This window comes from Limulus polyphemus, unplaced genomic scaffold (assembly GCF_000517525.1).
Source record: "Limulus polyphemus unplaced genomic scaffold, Limulus_polyphemus-2.1.2 Scaffold542, whole genome shotgun sequence".
NCBI lineage: Eukaryota > Metazoa > Arthropoda > Merostomata > Xiphosura > Limulidae > Limulus > Limulus polyphemus.
Window position 1 is genome coordinate 138,496 of NW_013666152.1, and position 9,744 is coordinate 148,239.

The 9,744-nt window shown below is 34.0% G+C and overlaps 1 long non-coding RNA gene across 1 annotated transcript in view; it reads left to right on the forward strand.

The window, feature by feature from the left end:
* Positions 1–2,588: 2,588 nt before the first annotated feature.
* Positions 2,589–9,744, forward strand: part of LOC111085670 — a 17,219-nt gene continuing 10,063 nt past the window's right edge. The window contains exon 1 of the long non-coding RNA XR_002610487.1: positions 2,589–2,600. This is a non-coding gene — a long non-coding RNA (uncharacterized LOC111085670). The remainder of the gene's footprint in view (positions 2,601–9,744) is intronic.

Consider the following 9,744-nt stretch of genomic DNA (forward strand, 5'->3'; position numbering starts at 1 on the left):
TACGTTTGGTCTGTGGCGAATGCATGTCCATTAGACAATGCATTTTTGTTGTTTTGGGTAGACTAAAGGCTAGAAGAATATTTAGAAACAAAGACCTTTCCGAAGTAAAACTTCATACAGCGAAATTGAAAATCATGTAGAACACATAATTTCAAGGGGTGTTTAATATTCATCATAAAAGATAAAACTACAACAAAGCGTTGGGGACATCAGTGAGCTCTTAAACCACATTTCAAGCCTATCAGAAGCAATGTCTTCTTCCACAAAGGGAAGGCTATCATTAAGAAAGGGAACCATTTGAACTAAAAAGCCATTGTGATAAAATTGAATATATTGTTATTATAATTGAACAGATAATAAACAATAATTGGAAGCTGATGAAAGCCACACCTCAAAATCATAGCTATTTTTAATGAACGAGATGGTCAAGAAAACTAGAATTACAGCAATTCCATTCGAACACATATGTACATCAAGTCCTCTTGATGCAAATTCATTGGATATTTATGTATTTGGTTTACTTACACGTAATCTATGAAACCAAAGTCCGTGTATAGTAGAGTGTCAGTGAAAATTTTGTTTTTACTTGTTTGTTTGCTTGTAGCTAAGCGCAAAGGTACACAATGGGCTATCTGTGCTGTGCCCACCACGGGTAGCTAAACCCGGTTTCTAGAGTTATACGTCCGCAGACTTACCGTTGTGCCACTGGGGGGTACGAAAATTTTGTTAAGATACCTACTCTAGATAAGATCTTTAGTCCTGCGAGTGTCACAATGGAAAATGTCGTGTTGGGAAACAGGGAGTAATCGTGACAGTCAGACTGAGCCAGTTCTTTTGCAAGATCTCTCGTTATATGTCTATGTAATAATGAAATTATTTCGATGCTCATATTAAGTTACAGTTCTATAATTATGAATAAATATATATAATTGTTCTTGAAGTTATCATTGACAAAATTCTGGTCAAACATCTGCTGTGTATCATCTATTACGAATTAACAAGTGTGAATTTACAAACGTCGGAACTGTAATGAATTTTATAAGTCATAAGCAAGTGAAAGCTATTCTATATATGATTTTTAAACTACTGTACAGAGAAGTTCATTTATTGTTATAAGTGCTATATTCTAGTGTTCAATTGTTAGTATTATTATGAGAATTGTAATAAAATGAGGTTGAGGCAGTGAGTAAAGACTTATAATTTCACATGGGGTTTTACATACCAAAAGTTAGTAGGATTTTACTAGGTACAAATATAAATGAATTTATTTATTTCAGAACATTTCTTAATTAGGAAACAGGCAGAAATTAAAATACTCTGTATAATAAGAAACAGATCAACAAATTTCAAAGTAGCCCCTTGAAGAATCTCTATTACATTCAAAGTAGCCCCTTGAAGAATCTCTATTACATTCAAAGTAGCCCCTTGAAGAATCTCTATTACATTCAAAGTAGTCCCTTGAAGAATCTCTATTACATTCAAAGTAGCCCCTTGAAGAATCTCTATTACATTCAAAATAGCCCCTTGAAGAATCTCTATTACATTCAAAAATAGCCCCTTGAAGAATCTCTATTACATTCAAAATAGCCCCTTGAAGAATCTCTATTACATTCAAAATAGCCCCTTGAAGAATCTCTATTACATTCAAAGTAGCCCCTTGAAGAATCTCTATTACACATCAGTCTTTTCCGTAAATGACAGGATTGAAATAAATGATTTATATCTTCTAGTAATGACGATATTTTTAATAATATATTTAACGAACTGTTTATTAAACTGTACTTTAGCTTCAGTACAGTGTAATAAAATTAAAACTCTCGGGCATGTTATAGGTATAACATACCTATTCTGTATACTTTAATATAAGTTTAACATAACAGCAAAGGTACCTGATTATGACAAAACCTTGTCGAAACGTTGTACATTTGTTGTTATGTTAAACTTATATTAAAGTTTTTCTCCATTACCCATTCAAGCCGTCTCCAACCATTATTAGTCTCAAAGTGGGTTCCTCGTCATCGAATTTGAAGTTAAGATATGTCGTGCTTAAGTAAAATCGAAAACTATTCTTATAGGAAAATGAAAAAAAAAAAAATCAGTGCATCATCGTTCAACATTAATCCGATACAATGTACATAGAGAATACAAAACAAGATTAGTTAAATAAAGCAATTCAGTCTTGGCCAAGCGTGATTTGTTGACTATATATAATGAATAGATTGAGGTGCTATTATGATCCTTCTATTTATACGTATTTTACTTAAACTTTGCTAATAAAATACGAGTGAAAAACTGATAAGATACATCGTCTATATATTTCATAGAATACTTTCAAACTACTAAACTACTGCCTTTAAGGTAGTTTAGTCTTATTTTACTATCAATACGTTTCTTTAAAATATGCCACCCTGTGGCACAGCGGCATGTCTGCGGACTTACATCGCTAAAAACCGGGTTTCGATACCGTGGTTGATTATATTTATAAGCATGAGGAAAGTTTCTCGAAATTTCAGCTTACGCAGCAATATAAACAATACACCAGTGTTGACTTACACACGTATGTTGTTGATTCTTACACTCGAGAATTTTCTACAATTTTAGTGAATAGGCGAGAATTTCGCAATACAGATTTAACAGTATAAGTTATGTACATATTCAAATATAAATTTAACTTAAACAAACATCGATATTAAATAGATATATGATAGTAAATTCGTCACAAACATATAATCGAAAAAGCGCAATAGTAATTATTAGTTAACAGTTTAGCTACATTATTTCAGCTGATTTGAACACAGTCTTCAGATTTTCTATCGGTTACCAGGAAACACTGAAACAATAGTAATTGGCAGAGTATGTGATGAACAGAATAAAACAAAATAAAGGAACATGCCACATTTGCTATGTTTGTCGTCTTTGTGATCCATTGCCCTCTTGCACTGTACCTACGATGCATATTAACTACAATAGAAAACGTAAAAGTAGTCAGTTGTCAAATCAGTAATAAAATATTAAAAAAGGCGCTGCCATATTAGGGCGAGTTTTTCGCGGCGCCGAGTCTTAAAAGAAACAGTAACAACAAAAATTACTTTTTTGCCACAGATTAAGTTTGTTCTATTGAAGATCGTTACACTGTAATCTGTATTCAGCTTACTAATTATTATACCTTTGTTTTTAAAATTTTAATTGGTGATGAAAAGTACAGAGATTGTATGAAATCCTGTGGTTTTTGGCCAAGTAAATATTATGGTCTTTATATACTTCTAAAAAAATATTTTAACGTTTATTCTTCTCATTTTATATGTTGTTTTTTCACCGTCATGAACAAAAAATCTTACACAAATCTGAAATATATTGCAAACCGTGGTGTCTGTCCGAGCGTAAGGTCTGTCTCCGTCTTACGGCGGCCGCTTCCCTCGCTGCATTTGAAAAGCTGCGCACAGACAAAGCTCAACATTCACTTTTGAAATGACGGGAGAGTAGGCACGAATAATGTTGATGCCAAATTTTATTTCGCAAGCAGGATATTCTACAATAAATTGTTAGGAATTAATCACACTATCATTCACATTTCAAAATTTGACGTAACTTAAAGAATAAAAATGTAGATTTACCGTATGTTATTGTTGAAGGGCTCTTAGCGTGACTGAAATGCTCAACAATTACTTTTCGCGGTTGGCGTATAAGTAGCTCAGAAATTTGGTTCTGGGGAAAACCAAATGTGCAACACAATTAACTTTTTTATAGCTCAATAAATAATTTAAATCGATAGATTAACTCAAACTTTTCCCGTCACTGGGGACGGGCATTTTTGCTAGTATTCAGTAAAACAATAACACTTGCTGTTCAAGTTTTAGTGCATTGTTTCCACAAGCTTACTAGAACTGCATGGACCCCCAATGGCACAGCGGTATGTCTGCGGACTTACAACGCTAGAAACCGGGTTTCAATACCCGTGATGGGCAGAGAATAGATAGCTCATTGTGTAGCTTTGTGTTTAATTCCAAACAAACAAACAAAAGAACTGCACGGTCGATTCTATAGGTAATAAAGGTAAACATAGCATAATATATGATATAAGCAGTGGTGCAGATTTTATATACCTAGTAATGATTTGTGAAACATCTTTCTATAGGATCTATGCTAACACTTTGGATAATTTATTTTTTTGTCATAATGAAACATTAATTGCCAAAAAGCCAGAATCTTCACATAAAGTGATTCATAATTATCAAATTACAATCTTCTCCCAGCATCGAGACTATATAAAGTGGAATAAAATGTTCTCATACTAAAGCAAAACCATATCTCATTGGAAAGGTTGTTATCTCTATATTATCATGAGAAATGACGTAATATTGAACTGTTGTACTTATTTTGAAATGTAAGACATGAAAGAGATGTCCACAATATTTCCGAAATACAATGTATAGAATGATGCTTCATAGATGATGTCTATACCGTACGTTAAAGAAAGTACATGAATTTAAGCAACACTTTTATTTTTTCATACATCATATATGGGCAAAGTAAACTTATGTATAACGTATAATATAAAATTGGTCAGTGACACCAAAAGTATTTTGGGAAACATGTGCAATCAATCAGGGATGTGCCATAATAACCATACTGAATATACACACTTTATTCTGACTGTTTTCATAGCCAACATGCATAAGTATATTATTATTATTATATAACTTTCAAAAATATAATTTAATGGAAAATGGATTGGACAGTTCTATATTTATCACAAAAATTATTTACCAATTATTACGAATTTCAACTAAAGTTATTTATGTGTGTGTATTTGATAAAGATTTATTTCCTTTTTCACCAGAAGTGAAATCGAAAAGAGAATCTATGACGTAGAGGCCTAATGCATTCTTTGATTGACCGTACCCTCTGCTGTAAACTGCAGTTTCGTCTATTCAAGGCTGATCAGCACAGCTTGGGTCAACAAACCAAAGGAATACCATTAGGCCTGTTATAATGATGAGGTGTATATAATACTTATGGTGTTTTGAGTCCGTTTTACGTATTACGTATACTTCATATATACAATCATTAAACAGTTGGTCCGCTGTATAATATCAAATAATGAATTCGACGAAATGTCATAGAAACATTTACATACCTATATTAATTTAGGTTGTTATATGGTGAAGTAAAACAGACTCAAAACCCCAAAAATAAAGTTATTTTTCTTTCACCATCAAAATAGTTTACAGTTAGGAAAACTGAACAGTCTTCGTAATGCAAGCATGGTAACTTGTACACAAGGATGGTTTGATAAACAACATGTAGCACGCATTCCCTTAAATGTCAACATAGAATTCGTCCATTCATATGATCGACTTCATCATTACTATCATACGTAAGAACAGAACCTTGCTTGTGTGCATTTTATGACAATCATTGCTTCCACCACATGCACAGGACTGTAAACAAGATAGAGAATCCGAGGAACAAGAACATATATTTTGGGATTCAGATTTGACAACAAGTTCAAGAATCGGTTTGGGAACTACATCTTTCTTTCATTAACTTAGAATCGAATGAGTTATCATATTCAATACACCCATGCACAGTTAGAGGAGGCAAGCTGGGTGTTTTTCGGTACATCCATGCACAGTTAGAGGAGGCAAGCTGGGTGTTTTTCGATTCACCCATGCACAGTTAGAGGAGGCAAGCTGGGTGTTTTTCAATACACCCATGCACAGTTAGAGGAGGCAAGCTGGGTGTTTTTCGATACATCCATGCACAGTTAGAGGAGGCAAGTTGGGTGTTTTTCGATACACCCATGCACAGTTAGAGAAAGCAAGTTGGGTATATTCTTCAAGGCTTCCTTTTCTATATATAGGCCTGATGATTACTTTGCTTAATACACTGCAGTAGATTATTCTTTGTTGGTGATAGAGAATCATTTGGTTTGTTCTGTACAGAAATGCTGATAATGTAGCTAATTGATATCTGCTCAGTCTTATTTTTGTTTTTGTAAATGGCACAAACAAACTGCTCCATGGCCTTCAAAGTATCCTCATTGACCTGTGTAAACATGCCGATTTTAGGGGGGGTTGAATGCATCTTGCTGCTTCTTGAGGAGCTACCATGGTTTGATCTTGCTAAAAGATTTAAATCTACTGGTGGAGTCACACCCTGTTAAGACATGGAAGCCTGAAAAGAACTAATTCAGTTCTTACCAAAATTATGTCACAATTGAATGAATAGGTATGGAATGAATTTTGTCTTTATTTCCTGATTTTAACTAAAGTAATATTGCCCCCCAAAAGACGTAATCTATGCTGACAGGATTAAGACATCTGTATCAAGAGAAGCTATAACCGTTTTGCATGTCTGAGCATTGTGACCAGCATTCACCAAAAGGAAAGCATTAGCCACTCCATGGCTGCTTTCCACGAATGGCTCATCATAGCTACTAGCTAGTAAAATATGCTTTACAGCTTTAGCAGTTTTGATTTTCCTCACTCAGATGCTAAGAAGTGCACCATTCTTGTCTTCTTGCCTTCGCTGCAGATTAATTTTGCCAACTCTCTTGGTAACCAAATATTTGTAACTTATATTCTGGAAGATTGTGTGCTCTCTGTATTATCCTGACTTATGTTGGATAGCATCTGACCAAACTTGTTTAACATAACATCCACATGTTTGCTACTTTTAGTTTGAAATGGACAGAGAACCAAATGTGACAACATTTCAGCCAGGATTGAGCTTGGGACTCACAATGCTTCAGATTGGTTGAATGTCTGAAAGACATAAAGCATTTCTTGTGCTAAAATACCTCCTTGTCATTCAGTGAGGTAGTGACACGTTCAATGTGAGTACCCTCATCATCATGTGTTTTGGGGGAGCATTAATAACTCATCATCCGTACTACTTGAAACCATCTCTACCAAAAAGCCTTCTTACCCTCTGAAAGAAACAAAATAGTATTATTAATGTTTTACACAATATAACAACGTAATTCACAACTATGGGTGAAAATGTAATAAATATATATAAAAAAATATGAAACTCAAATGTAAATGGGTTTGGATACAGTTTTTGGCAATGAATTAAACCAATATCAAATCTGACATTACGTTTCTAAAAAAAGCAAAAAAACCTAAAAACTCTTCAGACATTTGGGCTTGCCTAACGTCTAGTAGCACAGGTGATTTGCACACTTGGGCTGCTTAGTTGCTTTCTGTCATATTTTAAAACCGGCAAATTATGTCTTAAAGTGACCCAGACATGCTAAGATTTATAATTAGGTATGATGTGGCTTTTAGTATGGAGTGAACATTAAGTTCACACGTTACTGGAGTTTGGCTACAGGACTACCTAGCAAATATTGTCAGTGATAGAGTTTAAGAGATATTTCTACCAAGGAGGTATTTTTGTATTTTATTATTTTTGAAACTATCTTATAGTGATTGAATTATTTTTTTATATGAACAAAAGAAGAATTACTTTTGTTTATTTACTATGTTTACTATGTTCTCAATTTTTGGGGGCCAGTTTCCCGTTTTTAGCTTACATTTAATAAAATAAACCCAAAAGATATAGAAATAACAATGAGAATGTATGCACTTTAAAAATTGGTGATGTTATTAGTGTAAACCAGCTTTTGTTACGTTTCTGATATGGTAATGGAACGTGGGTTGGCCTTATGATAGAGCTCTAAATATCAGATCTGGCGAGCCGGGTTCAAAGCTGTGCAATATCACAAAACATTCCCTGCACCTTAAACTGTGTGCGCTTTATAAGAGTGACAGTCAATTCTTTAGCATAGAAAGTGGGTGGTAGTTTGATTCTGCCTGGCTGCCTTCTCCTTTGGATCAATAGTTCAAAATTAAGGATGGCGACAGATAGCTTTAGTGGCTTTGTCGTCAATACAAAATACAAGTACAGATATTATAACTGACTAATTCGTTGGAAGAAAAAGTCGAATTAGATCTAAAGTCAAATAGGCAAAGAAATTTCAAAGGTGTTTGTCACAACTAAAGAAAATTACATTCATAATAAAAGAATGCGTACTAATCAAAACCTGTTAGAGATCACTGTTTCCTAGTGCTATCAAAAATTCGATACTGATTTATTTGAAAATCAATGAGGAGCGTGAGAATCAGTTGGTTAAAGGAACTTTTACGGAATGAAACGCTTTAGGTCATGTCGTTAATTTTTGTATTGTTTTTAGGTTTTACATAGTAACAATCACAATGCATTGTTTCAATGATACGTTGTAACTGCCTTAAGTGTGACTAAAAGTGTTATTTCCATACTTGGAAGTGACATAGAATCCATAGAGGTGTAACAATTTGGCTTGAAGGCAGCTAAATTGGGACAAAAACATATAACAAGCTTGCTTCCTTATCATACAGGCTTTCTGTGGCTTTGTAGACAACATAGACACTTCGTTGTGAAGTCCAAAGCAAACAAAGCAAACATTTGAAACTCCAAGTTTCCAGCTGAACCTCGAAGAAGACGAAAAAGGAACACTTATATCTACTTTCAGTAAAACATAAAGGTAAACAAATAAAAAAATGTTGTTGTGTACTTTCTAAACAGCGAAAAGAAACTTTTTGTTCAATAATTAATTGAAAAACTCGAACAGTTGGCAGTGAAATATTATCGCTCTTTTTTACCGAAGGCTGTTTTACCCGGACCATCTTTGTTGAAACACCTGTACAGGTGTTGACTTCGCATCATTCGAGCCTTCGTGCTTAGTAATATCTTATTCCTCAACTTTACTGGTTCCAGTACCGTTAGTGCTTGTAGTCTCAGTAACCAGAGTTAGGAGTTGATGATCATCCTGTGTCGCTTCGAGCGGTTAAGTAAACAGTTAGTATAGTTTTCACTAGAGGAGACTTTCATGCAGAATAGCATTTTCTAAGAGTTTTATTCCATTTTACCCTCTAATGAGTTTAAATATGCAAATCAACAAGTCACGCGACAACCAAAGCCGATATAATTACGTGGTGGAACGGCATATATCACAATTACATTTTGACGTAGTGATGCTACCGAAAATGGATCGCTTTTGGGAAGAGTATGTAACAGCCCTTTTCAAGTCAAAGTAATCTTACACTCAGATCATAAAGGGTGTTTTGATAAATGATTTAGAATGTCCAAGAGGGGTATGTCCCATGTACTTAATGGAATTCAAAACAAAGTAATATGGATCAACTTTGGGGAAAAGTGCCACCTAAAAACAGACTTGCAACAAGTCATATCACAGCCGTTGTGAATAAAGTGCAGCGTCTTGTAACAGCCATCAGATAGAGCATAAACGGACAGAGTGACGTGGACTACAACGTGCCGAGGTTCCAAAATCGTTTTATTATAACATACGTAACCTTTGTTTTCTTTATCATGTCTTCGTGTATATTAATATTCACTCACCACTTCTTGTTTTGTGTTTTATTTATCGATATCTTCAGTCTCCCGCTTACTATAAGATTAATTTTCATTGTCATGGTTGATAACTCAGACCAGTGCTTCTGAACTGGGAGAATGGTTTACCCAGGGGTTAATGAGATAAGAATAAGTATGAATGAGAATGATGGGTTAAATGGCAGGGTGAATAAATATTATCAATTATACAACAAATTCAAGAGCAAAAAGTCATTAGTTTTTATTATTTATTCTAGTTGTAGTTTGATAAATAAAATACATTTATGTTTTGTTTATTTTATGTTGCATTCATTCTAGTTGTAGTTTGATAAATAAAATACATTTATG